The sequence below is a fragment of the Epinephelus lanceolatus genome, chromosome 2 (genome assembly GCF_041903045.1).
Source record: "Epinephelus lanceolatus isolate andai-2023 chromosome 2, ASM4190304v1, whole genome shotgun sequence".
Lineage (NCBI taxonomy): Eukaryota > Metazoa > Chordata > Actinopteri > Perciformes > Serranidae > Epinephelus > Epinephelus lanceolatus.
In genome coordinates, this window is record NC_135735.1 from 31,081,772 (window position 1) to 31,095,860 (window position 14,089).

General features: G+C 41.0%; 1 protein-coding gene across 1 annotated transcript in view; it reads left to right on the top strand.

Annotated features, from left to right (window-relative positions):
• kif26ba (kinesin family member 26Ba) overlaps positions 1-14,089 on the top strand; it is a 126,615-nt gene that overhangs the window by 4,149 nt on the left and 108,377 nt on the right. The window lies entirely within an intron of this gene.

Consider the following 14,089-nt stretch of genomic DNA (forward strand, 5'->3'; position numbering starts at 1 on the left):
TGGATATTGCTTTTCTCCTTTCGAGGGAATTAACATGATGGATTACTGAGAGACCACTTTAAGCAGATATGAATCCATATAGATAGATCATTTGCAGCTTTTTTTCTTATAATCTTTGACAGGTGATTTCTTTTTTTCTTTGGGTGATCCATATAATCAATTTTAATTCCATTAGTACAGTGATTCAATGATTCTTAGCAGGCAGATCATGAGCCCCAGAGTGGTGTGTGTTGATTTATGATATGCTATCTAATCATATACCAGGGCTGAAAATTAGCACCAGCCACTGGCAAAGTGGTGGTAAAATATACAAGTGGCTGCTACATTTGTTTCACTCATCAGTCCAAAAAAAAAATTGCTGACCCACTGAGTAGCTGGTAGATTTTGGAATCCCCCAGCCACAGTGGCAGGCGGACAGAAAGGTTAATTTTCAAACACCCACACCATACAAACTTATCATAAATGGTTATATATGATATACATAGTTATATAGTTATATATATAGTTAAATATAGTTATGCCAGCCTACACTGAATAGATTTCTACCTCATAATTTATGAATAATCAACAAATCTCAAACAGCCAGTCAACTGATGGAGCAGTTGATTGATGGAGGGGAGTCAGCTGATAGATCACATGATTCCTTTCTATGCAACCAATTGGCAAACCTCATTCAAGGTGCCCTATTCAAACTGCTTTGGCCTGCCCACTGTTGCTGCTTCCTCTGCAAGCTGCTTTGCAACCCACCTCCACCCCAGCTCCTCCTTTTCATGTTGTGTCTGACTTATCAATGTAATATCTATTTGTCATTGATGCTGCTCTGTTCCGGGGGGGGGGGGTCTTTGCTGCTGCTCTCCCTGCCTAAGGCTTTGCATGTAGGCGCATGGAAGGGCAGGGAGGTTTGCACTGTCTGCCTCAGGATTTCCTTGTTTGCATGTGGAAGGGCAGAGAGCTGTGCTCTGTCCGCCTTAGGCTTTCCACACAGGCGTGTGAAAGAGGCTTTCTGTGTAGGCCGGAGGAAAGGCAGAGAGGCCCCAGAACAGAGCCATACTGACAAACATAATACTGCAAAAAGAAATAAAGTTTTCCTTAACTAAAGTGTTCTTTACTGACCTAAAATTGTTTAAGCAAATAGAGGGAAAATCTGCACGGTCCCTGTGTAATGTAATGTAATGCACATTGTGCTGCACTACTTGGGTAAGATAAACATTATTATGTAGAAATGAGTACATTTTGGTTTTGACCTTGATTTGGCTGGTGGATGGTTAAAAAACAAAAATAGAGAGCATAAAAAAAAACCACACACTGAAAGTCGATGGCATGGCTTTTGGCTCTGCATACATTTTTTGAACATGTTGCCTCTGGGTTCAATGTTCTCCCGCTGCAGTTGACTGGATTTTAGTTATGAATGCAGTGGGGCCGCACATCCGACTTGGAGTTAATTAGTGACAAATAAGCAGCTCTTATGCACCACGGGGCTAATAAAATGCATCCAGTGAGTGGGTCTCAGATATAGGAGAAAGACTTACTGTACAGCAAGTAAGTCAGTGACAGAGGTGTAAACAGTGGGTTCTCATTACCCCAAGAACATGACATTTGGAAATTGTTAGGAACGGTGGGGGTTAACGGGGACTGTTGGTGGGCAGACCACTAATTAAAATGTTATTCATGAGGTTGGGTTTAGTTGAGGCTGATTAAAGCTTCACCACTGTGGTTAACTTTATTACAGTGTAGAATAAGCACAGGCACATAGCTTACAGTGTTGTAACTGGTATGCGTGCTATATGCCTGTGTGGAAAATGTATCAACAAACATAAATTATGTACTCTTGTAACACCTGCAAATATGGAAACCAGCTTAAACGTATCACTGAACCTAGCACATAAAACTATAAAAAACACAAAGAAAAGTATCTCTCTTTGGCTCGAGGATTTTGTCAGTGGAAAAAAAAGATTTTACAGCCTTTGTCTTGGTGTGCTCAACAGATTTACACTCAAAAGTAAATGGAGAAATGGACTGAGGAAGTGGGAGTGTTAGCAAGTGTGTGCTACACTGCATGCAGCTCACTGGATAGTCTCATAGTAATTTCACAGTCAGAAGAGTGAACATGTGCCTCTGATGTGTTTTGAAATGGGTTATTTTGACTTTCTGGATAAGTTTTCCTCCTAAGCTCCTGCTCTTGAGTTTCTTTAGTCAACTTATTCAGGATGAGTCAGTACAGGGTTTCTTGGATGAATGAATTAGATCGCAACCACTGGATTTTCAGTAAAGATGAGTCATAGAGCTGTCAGTTAGACCTGTCATGGTGCTTGGTACATGGTATAACCCATTGGCACTAATCTGCCTGTTCTTTTAAAACAACCGGTGAAGGTGAACCCAAAATTAAGATGTGTTGCCCTGTTGAATCTAGGGTATACAATATCTGGGTTTCTTACAGTGTGGTTTCTTCCTCATACTCTTGCTACAAGAGTGAACTGACCCACACAGGTGTTGGGCAAAACTCGTGTCCTTGGTGAAGCAATGTGACCTAATAATCCTCCTCCTTCACCAAATGTGCCACAACAGCACTTCAGCTGAGTGTGTGTGTGTGTGTGTGTGTGTCCCTTCCTGTTGTGCTGTCAGCATGAGACCCCATGTTATTCCTACAGGACGCTAGGACATATGTGACCTCTCACAGCTAGAATAAAAACTCACATCCACAGACCGATATACCCCCCAACATACATGTACACACACACACTCTCTGAACCATGCAGACCTCTTTCTGTCCCTGGATATGAATACATGATAGTTTATGCTTGACCCATGCTAGCCACATGCATACTCATACACACACACACACACACACACACACACACACACATTCTCACACAGGGCTGTTTATACTATGCTAATGATGACCTTCACCAGTCTTACCATTGAATATTTTGCTGTTTAGATGTCTGCAGCTGTGTGTGTGTGTGTGTGTGTGTGTATGTGTGTGTGTGTGTGTGTGTGTGTTGTGCCTGGAGACCATTTAGCATATTTGTGTTGCACTCTGCATTTTCTGAATACAGAAACAAGCACACACACATATACACACACACACATATACACACGTGTCCATGTTCAACTTTGTCACTATGTTTAAATGTCTTGATATTTTATTGTGGCAGACAAACCGGTGTTTGTGTGTGGTCGTCCACTTGTTTGTCTGATAAGCAGCGATGAGTTAGTGCAAACAAAGTGGATTTTTGTATGTGTGTGTGTGTGTGTGTGTGTGTGTGTGTGTGTGTGTGTATGTGTGCAGTAGAGCTGTACCGAATAGCTCGAAGCTTCAGAGCGTCATTTATAACGCTGACACTCAAATTCTAAATCAACATTTGAATGCTGCAAGATTTTATTTATTTATTTAGTTAGTTATTGCATGTCTGTGCATTCTTCTGCACAGTTGCAGATGAAGATTAGGTGCCGGTAATATTATCCTTATTATACTATTTGTAGAATTAGCTTGGTGGCTACATGGGATTGTTTTTGACTTGTGTGATCCAAACATTTCCAATAACTCCAGAACACTGTAAAGTCCAAAAGTCAAAATTTATTGAAAAAAGATATATGTAATCATTTCCCAAATTCACAACATGTTTTTATCTGACTAAATATCATACTTCAGTTTCTATTTGTTAGTGTTTAGTCTTTCATGAACAACATTTTTACTGTTGTCAAAAACTGTTTGCTTTTGTTGATGACCTAGGTCCTTCCTCTAGATTCAGATCAGATTTTGAGTGAGCTAATTTGAAATGTTCTGATTTATTTTATTGCCATTTCTGTCATAGTATAATGTTGCAAAAGTGATTGTTATTTCATCATTAATTGTATGCCCTTGTTGGATTAGCCTGCTGCCTACACACATTTATATCAATGAAACTAAGGAGATATATTCATTAAAGAATGTTGATTTAATAAAAAAAAGGGAGGGGGGCCGGGGGGCGACAGGAACCCAGCAATAAAGGCCTCTCTATTATTTAGTAGGCTTTGATATTGTTGCCTTATATGCTATTTTTGAAAAAAAAAAAAAAGTAGTAATAGTATTAGTACAAAAATTGTAAGAAGATAAACATTGTGTTTTTTTTCTTCCCCCATTTGTGGCGCCCCCTATGGATGACAGTGCCCTTAGCATTCGTCTATGTTTATACTGCCTATGCCATGGTCTGGCAATGCTGGAGCATCAAAACATGCCGCCACCTGTGACGTCTCATAGTGTCACGAAAGGGTTTCCCCAGTGCGAACGCCAATGGGCCACTGATCAAGCGTTGATATGTGAAGAGTTAGGAGTGTCACCAGGTTGTCGGTACAGCCCTAGTAAGCAGTGTTTACTTGCTGTCCAATATATGTCTTAGAGAAAGTAAACCATTCATTCGTTCATTCATATAGCCACTCATTCAAGAGTAGTCTAAAACAGATATATATAGCATCTGTGAAATAGAGCAAAAGGGTGCCCTGTTGAGGGATTAGAGTGAGCAGAGTAGGTTTTCAGGTTTACACTCACACATGCACACAAAATGCATGCACGCTTGTAACCACAGGACTGAAAAGCACATCTGGCTACACAGCTGTACTCACTTAAGGCCTCTGTCCCTCCTCTACTGATGTGTATATCCGTATGTCTGTCTATATATGCGTGTTCATCCCTTATATCCACACCCAAATCATAAGTGGATGCAGGGTGATCTGTTTTTGGTTGGTCCAGTTCAGCCCAGGAAAGTGGGTCACCGTGTGTGTGTGTGTGTGTGTGTGTGTGTGTGTGTGTGTGTGTTAGTCACCAGCAAAGTGTCTGTTTCAGATCAGCTGAAAGTCAAAACTGTGTATGTTTATAAAGTGAAACATATACTGTTCCACTTCAGACATAAAAATGAAACCAAAAAAGGACATGTTTGTGAATATACTCGCTCTCCGCAGACCTCTTACTGGCAACTTGAGATTCATTGAGATTGCTTTCATCTGTACTGAAGATTAGTTTTTCAAGTTTAAACATACTTATACATACACACTTATATACAGCACATAGATTTTTGTCTTCACTTGACATTATTAGGTCTGGGATCACATATGTAGTGCAGTGACACGAGAACTGAAGCTAAAATAGCATGTGGGGGAGACATTTTTCCCTTTTTGTTGTTCATAAAAAATGGTTGGCTAACTTTAGTGCTTGTTACTTAGAAAGCCAAGGGTTGTGAATCCAGAAGTATTTCTCGCCATGGTTGTCGCTCTGCTTACCCTTGCAAACACAACAGCTCCCTTGTCCAAGTCTAACTATACAGTTTTATCATGTTAACCATCATAAACATTTACAAATAGCCTGGTGAGTACGGCTTTGAAACACCCTTTTATCTTACATCCAGAAAACATCACACAAAAATGAACAACTCTGGCTTCAAGTATTGTAACTGAAATAAGTGGTATACAGGGTTTGGAAAGATCTGACACATGGAGTATAAAAAACTGCCAGAATTGAATTTGTGTTGAATATAGGTGAAAAATTACTGTCTTATCATATATTTACTGTGTACCTTGACAAGTTAGATTACAAACGACTCGACAAAGTATTAATGTCACTTACTGTAGTTAACAGGACTTCATCTGTATGAAAAAGCAAATTAGTAGTAATCTGAAGTGTTGAATGTAGTTGAGGCAGTACTATTTAGGTAAAACAAGTTGATTATTCATTCAAATAAATCAAAAGAAAAAGAGTCAGTAGCAATTATTATCTATCACTGTAGTCATCAGGTATCATTTACAGAGCAAAAAGAAAGACAAGAAGAGGAAGCTGATCTCAGCCTCTCAGTGTAGGGATTTACTGCTCGCATCATAGTAAACTGAATTTCTTTGAGTTTTGGACTGTTGTTCAGACAAAACAAGCAAGATGCTACTTTGGGCTCTTGTAAATTTAAAGGGCATTTACAACCTTTCATGACATTTTACAGAAAATAAATGGAAAATGTTGCCAACCAAAACCTTTTAATACCCAACACCAGAACAGATCTCCGCCATGTGACCAAGTGGCCACCTGTGCTGATCGCAGCCACTGACAAGTCTTGTAATTCCAGCAGATGCTATGCAGTGCATTAAAGAAGCATCCCAGAAATACAAGCCTCGTCTATTTTTAATGGAACCACGACTTGTTGCACAGAGCAGATTGGGTTTTCCTGCTTACAGACACTGAATGTTAAATATATAGATACAATATAATGATGAGGATGGATGTAAACATAGCCACAAATCTTTGATCCATGTTCTTCACTGGACTTCAGTGGTAGTAACATTGTCAGTAGGCTACAGCACAACAAAGTAGGAAATAACACAATTAAAACAGACAAAAAAGAAACCATTTAAGTGTCTACTTACTTAAGATACTTTGGGTAGAAGCACAAATATCAGGGGAACTGACCTAATCAACAAAATCTGGCAGGAAAAATACTCTGCTTCTGAAATGCACTCAGTGTGGTATAACATTGTGTGGCAAACAGAACAAAACCGGGTTGCAGCCATGGCATGTGGTGCAGCCACGTCCGGTGGAATTGTCCCTCCTGGCTCCCTTACAGTGAAGATGGTGGTGAAGATAACAAAAATGGCGATTTATTCATGTTGCAACATGCCTAACTTTAATGGATCATCACACACCAGGTATTAAATAAATCTGCAGATGCTCCAGTATAGAATGAGACCAAACTTTTCTGAAGATTTCAATTATTGAGCTACGGCAAAGGCCAAAATGTGGCATGCAACAGATGGTAAGGCTTGTTGTTGTTTTAAGCCAAGCAGATTCCTGGAAAACTGACATCCCCTATCGGCCGAGGAGTGTCAAGCATCAGCGATGATGTAAAACAGATAATGAAACAAATTTTTTCAATAATTGTGAATCACTGCAACCTCTTGAGGTCTTTGAGCATACAGTCATATATGTGCACACAAAATATTACACTGATTGGTCTAGTAGTTTGTGAGATTAGCTGCACAAACGTACGCACACTCATTACAGAACACATGATCACCTCCAGGCTTACACTTGATGGAGTTAATAATCAAAAAGCCGCACATCAGGAGATATGGGTAGTACATCTGACCATTAGGTGAAGTAGGTCGAGGTTTAAAGCTTATGATCTGTCTGCTCCTTCAGATGCCTTTTCAAACTGACCAAAACAAATGGGGTTAACACTCTTGTGGATATAATCAGTTTAACTAATCCTAGTCACTTGGTAATTTCCACCCCAAACCAGTAATTTGTCTGTAATTAGTCCACTTATCAGATTAAACGGTGGAGTGTTACTGCTCTGCAGTCAGTCCTCAAAGGGGTGTATTTTTTCTGCACGCAGGTACCTCGCTATCCTTTAATAACGAAATCCCATAGAAGCAGGCCTCTGGTAACCACGGCAGCTGGTGTTGCCACGGCAGCGACATGTGACAGATGTGAGCTGCATACATATCTCCATCAGCGCTAATGGGCTCCTCATAGCTTTGTGCGTGTTGGTGAGAGGCAGAAAGAGGGTGAAAATATATGGAGCTCATGTGAATAATAGCACGTGTTGGTGTGAATGTGTGTGTTTTTGGCAAGAGGTAAGGGAGAATATACTAGTTAGTGTGTGTGTGTGTGTGAGAAAAGAGGGAGCGATCATGCCCTCCTGATGCCTTTCAGGTGTGAAAGACATTACCATATAAAGAGGTGGCTTCATCAATAACAGCAAGACGGTTTGGATGGATGGATGAGTGTATGTGAGGGGAGGCAAGGATGCTGATGCAGGCTGAATTAAAGAGCCTCTCACTGGGTTTATGTCAATTTGACCCACCCCCAAGCGCACACACATACACATCATCTCAGGATCTGTTGTTATTTACTGTACCCTCTCTATTTGAGTTCAATACATTTTGAGGGCTATTTATCAGAAACACTTATTAAAATAGTGTCCAAATATCTGTGTGAAGTCATTTAAATATGTAGATATTTGTAGGACATAGCATCAAACTTTTATTTGCAATGTAAAGATATAGTGTGGTAATGGCATCCTGAGAATAGAAGTCATGCTACCTCTGTGTGTCTGGTAACATGAGCTTCTCTGTGGTTTGTTGTGGTCAGCCTGCCCAGTGGTAAGCAGAGGGGAAGCAGTTTCAAACACAGCAGTAAGGGTATGAAGTGGCTGCTGCCAACATGAACGCGCACAGATTATACTCTGCCGCAGAAGAAGAAAGCAGACAAGATGAAGGAGCTGATGATGTTGGTGTCTGAATACCTGGAATTACAGAGCTAACAACTTATGAGGACAACCAGAAGAATAACTAAGCCTGGGATAACATGGGACAACAGCTACAGTATGCAGCTACAAGCTAGCTTGTACTTCTGCCAATGTTAACCTGACTATCATTGCAGCCATGGACCTCAGCAGCAGCAGGCGCTTTTAAGAACTCTTTGCCCTTTGGAGGAAAGCTCTTGTAGGTAGGCAGTTGTCAGGGAATCAATGGTGCAAAGGTGTAAAAGCAGCTTTAGTGCTTGTACCCTACCCTCAATCACTGGCTGCCACGTAGCACTGTGCTCATACAGCGGTTATGACTAACACTGGAACAGTGTCATCATGGAAGCATAGTGTCCACCCTCTGGTTCCCCCTGGTTAACATCACTAGTTCTGTCAGCACTGTTGCAGAATTAGCACTGTTAGCCACTAGCTCAACCACCTCCATGTTGAGAACTGCACCGAGACAACTTATATACTCTGAAATTTGCATAGAGCTCCTTTAAGCAACCCATAAACCCACAAAGCCTCTGTACAATCTAATGCCGTACAGTTTGACTGTCCTGCAGCCTACACAGACGCTATAGTGTCCAGAGTTTGCAGACCAAAATAGGGGAGGAGGAATCATCTAAATGAGGCCAAAAAGCCTCATTTATGAGATGGGTCAGGAGACTGGCAGAACTGCTACAGTACAAGCTCACAGATGGGCCTATATGTAATTGTGGAAATAACATCTTGGAACCGCAATGATCAGCTGGTAGTTCATATTTTCCAAACGTGAGGTCTCTTCAAACAACATATTTCATGTTAAGACATGTTTAGCTCTTCACTGGTGTGAAATAATTTCTGACCATGTATGTCTTGTTAGGACCATCGTCCAGCCTCTTTCAGATAAATACTGGAAGTGAGATAATGTGCAATGCCATGAGGCACACAGTGTCTAAAGATAGACATAACAGCGACTTCCACACAACTCCTCTGATCTACACAGTCTACTCATCTCAACCAGTAGAGCCCCTTTGGGATGAGGTGGAACCAACATGAACGGGATACTTCAGATCCTGCAGGAACAAATTTGCATCAACCAAGATCCCTGTGGAATTTTTCAGCACTTCATGTTTTCTACCTGAAGAATATACACGGTTACAGAAACAAAAAAGGTCCAACTCAGTACCAGTTAGAAGAACTTGTGGCTTGTGTCTGTATCTTTTGCTGTTTTTATGCCTCCGCAATAGCCAGGGCCTGACGCATTATGTGTCTGGGTTGTCCATCTGTCTCATTCTCGTGAATGCAATATCTTAAGTATGTCTTGAGGGAATTTCTTCAAATTTGGCACAAATGTCCGGTTGGACTCAAAGAACTGAATAGACTTAAGTGGTCACAAGTCAAAGCTGAGGGTCAGCGTGACTTTATCTGTCAAATTTTCGTGAACCCAACATCTCTAGAACATCTTGAGAGAATTTTTTTGAATATGGCATAAACGTCCACTTGGACTTCATAATAAAGTGATTCGATTTTGGATGGTTATTAGTCAAGAATTCATATGCTAATTAGAATAACATTTTCCACAAATGTCCCATAGGATAAAATGATGCCCCTGGCAAAGGGGCTGAAATTCAACTGGGTGTTGTACTTCCAACACAGCCGATTGAAGCCGGTTGGAGCTGGAGCCGATAATTACCTGTGACATGGGCAGATTGCAACCTTTCTCATTAAATAAAAAAGCCAGATTTTAGTGGGTGTTAGTATTTTTTTGTGCAGTTGGAAAGGGACATTCAGAGACCAAGTTACCAGTACCATAAACACACTAACAAACAGTCTCTCCTTCTGTTTCTTACTCTAACTCTCACACGTTTATTTTCTAAATTAGGCTCTAGAGAAATGAAGGACAATATGACAGACAATGATTTGTATTTCGAGGAAGAAGAGAAGAAGCCAAGAACAGAGGGGAAATTAGTAGTAAGAGAAAAGAAAGATGACCGTTTTCCTTAATAGTGCTATCATTGTCATTATAGTCACTCACCCAGAGCGGGCATACTTAATTAGTCTAACTATCCCAGCCAGTTGACTACCACAGTCAATGCACTGTGTGTGTGTGTGTGTGTGTGTGTGTGTGTGTAACCTGTCTGTCTATAAAGAGCCAGAGAAGCTACTAAAAGCCATGCCAGTTCTAAAAGACAGCAGATGACGAATCTGAGTTTGCCAATGTGCATTAATTAGTAAATTTAGTACAAAACACACATTATTAGATCCAGGAGATGGGTGTGCAAAGTACCAAGTGTTTGTACAGAGGGTGCCATTACCAGTGTGCCTAATGATGGCAGATTATTTGAAATGTCTGCATTACTTTTACTTGGCAATTACATTTAATGACTTCCTGGCAAATGGAGGTTAAAACACATTAACCATCCTGGTGGTCTTGTGGTCTTAATTTTGTCTGGGGACACTTGTCATCACCCCTGTCTTTCTCTAACGCCTTATTTCCTGTCTTTCTATACTTTAATCTGTGAAATAAAGGCAATAATAATAAAACATATATTGAGATAAAATACACAGCTGTAGTCCACTGAAAGCAGTGACAGAGAAAAGACAGTTTGACATTTATTGCACCTCTGTGCACCTCCCAGACTCCAAGACCAAAACAAACACCACTCCTGCGCACCGACAACACACTGCAATAACAGGCAAATTACATTCATGAGTGAGCACACCCAAACACACACTGGCACACAACAGTGTGTATTGACACTCACATGATACACACACCAAAGCACCCTGAGGTTCATATGAAAACACACACTGGCATGGGTGTATGCACGGCTGGATGGTGGTGAAAGTGGCAACAGCACCCGCTGCCATGAGGTCTGTAGCTACCATGGCAACTGCCTCTCCATCACCCCGACAACACAGAAAAGGGTTGAGAACACTACAGTAGTTATGCACCTGTCTCCACTGTCCGTCTCCACCTGTCTGAGTGTTCAGATATTGTATGTTTTTGTCTGTGGTGATACAAAGTTTGAGATTTTATAAGTGACATGTATCATACATATAGAGTAGTGCTTTATATTCTGAGTTGTGCCTATCTATCTATCTGCCTGTCTATCTTGGCTTATCTTCTGTCTTCTGTGATGCAAAATGTGCGGCGCCTGCTCACACACTGTTTTTCTTCCCTGCGCATTTCCCTCAGACTTTTAAAAGTTTTTGATTCCATCATCCAGAGCCAAGATGAAAAGCGAAAATGATCCAGTAGCTGCGGGTGCCAGCTTCAGCACCGCGTGACACTGTCAAAAGTCTCACTTGCTGAACGGTTTATTTGAAGACCTGCTAACAACACTTTTAAAATTAGCCAACCTGCTGTCATGATCTGAGATATCACACAGGAACACAGCCTGCACCGCGCACCGTCACAGGCTATCACATAGTCAGATATAACACATCTATCTTCAGCATCTCACACTGGGAAAATCTCATGACAGGCTGAAGTGTGAGTGACAGGGATGATGTGTATGTGTGGCGTTGTGTGTGTATGGGTGTGCTTTACTTTATCTTTGTGAAAAGTTTTCAGCTGTCAAAGTAGGAGCACTTGCAAAGAGAGGCCATTTTGACCAGGCCTTCTGTCTTCAAAGTCAGGATTTTATGCTTGAATTAGAATGATAAAGATCCATTATCCATGTGTGTATGTTTAGGTGTCAATGTATGTCAAAGTAGCAGCTCTGGGCACCTACAGACCTGGGTTCACCTTTATGAAAAATACACTTTCTGCCATCTTGATTAGTCCAGTAAACAGCTGCTTTAAATGTCAAATGTGTAAGGTTTAGAGGGATTTAGTGATATCTAGCAGTGAGGATTACGGATTGCAACTAGCTGAAACTTCTCCTGGTTTAAATTCCTTCAATGTTCATTGTTTAGGAGGTTTTAACCAGGAGCCGAATTATTGGCAGAGGTCTCCTCCTCTCCAAAACAAATGCACCAGGTGATTTAAGGGTAGTAAAAAACTGAATAAAACAGTTTCGTCTTACAAATCTGTGTTTCCCCTACACTGTTTGGCATGTCACAGACAGGCCAGGCCTCTGCAGCACCTTCTAGTGTGTGCTCACCTGTTTGCTCTGATAATGTATGGTCAGCTTCTTTCTGATCCAGACGTTCAGGAGGTTATTACCAGGAGCCGAATTGTCCGCAGAGGTCTCCTCCTCTCCAAAACTCAGTAATTTAAACCTGTAAAACCACTGAATAAAGCAGTTTCTGTTAAAAAAGAAAAAATCTGTGTTTTGTGTGTGTTTTTCCGTCCCTCTCATCACGGAGGGGCTGCAAACTACAGTGACCAATGTATGGTTTGTCCATTCTGGGCCACTGTAGAAACATGGTGTTAGAACATGGCGATCTCTGTAGACTAGACACGCTCCCTATGTAGATATAAACGGCTCATTCTAAGGTAATGAAAACACAATGTTTCTTATTTTCAGGTGATTAAACACTAAAGAAACCATACTATTCCATTTCTGCCAATATGTCTCCCTATTTACTACACACCTGACCTTTAAAAGTCAATCTGCTGCATAAAAAGTCAGGTTCTTCCAAGAGGTTTGTTCATGTTTTTAGCCTGGATGTTAATGTTTGGATGTGTAGTTGTGCAGGATGACTATAAAAGAGGGGATGAAGTCATTATGCTACATCTGCTCAATACAGACGAAACCTAAGACGCGTCTCGAGGGAGAGGGATCAAGTTGTTTTGTGTCAGACACACACATACATACATGCAGACATGCACATACGGCCAGTGCTCATGTCAGCTCGCAGGTTTATTTACAGAGTATGAGCTCACTAATGACCGATTCTGTGAACAACCCGCTGCTGGGCTTTTACAGACGTTTGAGAGGACACACTCGTGTTTCAAGGTCTGACAAATCACAACAATAAAAAACCACTAAAGATGATCTCATGATGCTAAGCTAAAGCTTGTCGTCTTCACTAATCTTGCCAGCAAGTTTTTCATCCTCCACAGTCGACTTCATGTTGAAAGCGTACGACTCCAGGCTGTTCTTAGACAGCAATTGAAAATCCAAAATGCTACACACCTTATCTATAGAAGTTGATGTTGATCTGTGTTTCTTTTATCATGCTGCTAGAAATGATGTGACTTTGTAAACATGGTTTAAAGTTTTCTTTTTAAATGATGGATTTTAGAGCACAGCTGTTGTTAGTATTATAATGGAATGGAAGCTGAAGAGAAAGATATGATTACGAAAAAAAGATGAGCATGTGGGAGGAGATGACATATTTTTCTTAACAAAGGTGGAGTGGCCTTGCACACTCTCTCTCTATGTGTGTGTGTGTGTGTGTGTGTGTGTGTGAGTGCTTACTGTGACAACAGACCGACCTTTTAGGGTCAAAATTAGAGCCAGGGCTCTGCCAGTCAGCCGTTCATGTTTTACAAGTCCTGTAATGGCATTCCTGATCTAAATACACAGCACTGCTGGGCCGCAAATTTGTGTGTGTGTACATTCCTAGCTTAACTATATAGGTTAAGAGGCTGTCTAATGCCAAAGATAGGATGAGAGGAGAATTCTGTGTTTGTGTGCGTGTGTGTGTGTATTTTAAGCAGCACTGTGAGTCTATTGTGTCAGAGCATTGTAAAGGGCAGGAGGTGAAACGAGAACAAGGATGACATTTAAGCTGCAGTTTCCAGTCCGGCTCCATGGCAGACTTCACTGCAGTAGTTGTGGATCAATTACTGTAGTATTTTTTCAGCTTTTCTTCTTTTATGGGGTTCCAGTATTCGCAAATGCTTCAGAAAACCTTTAGCCTTTAAAGTCTATCCCTCCTTTGGG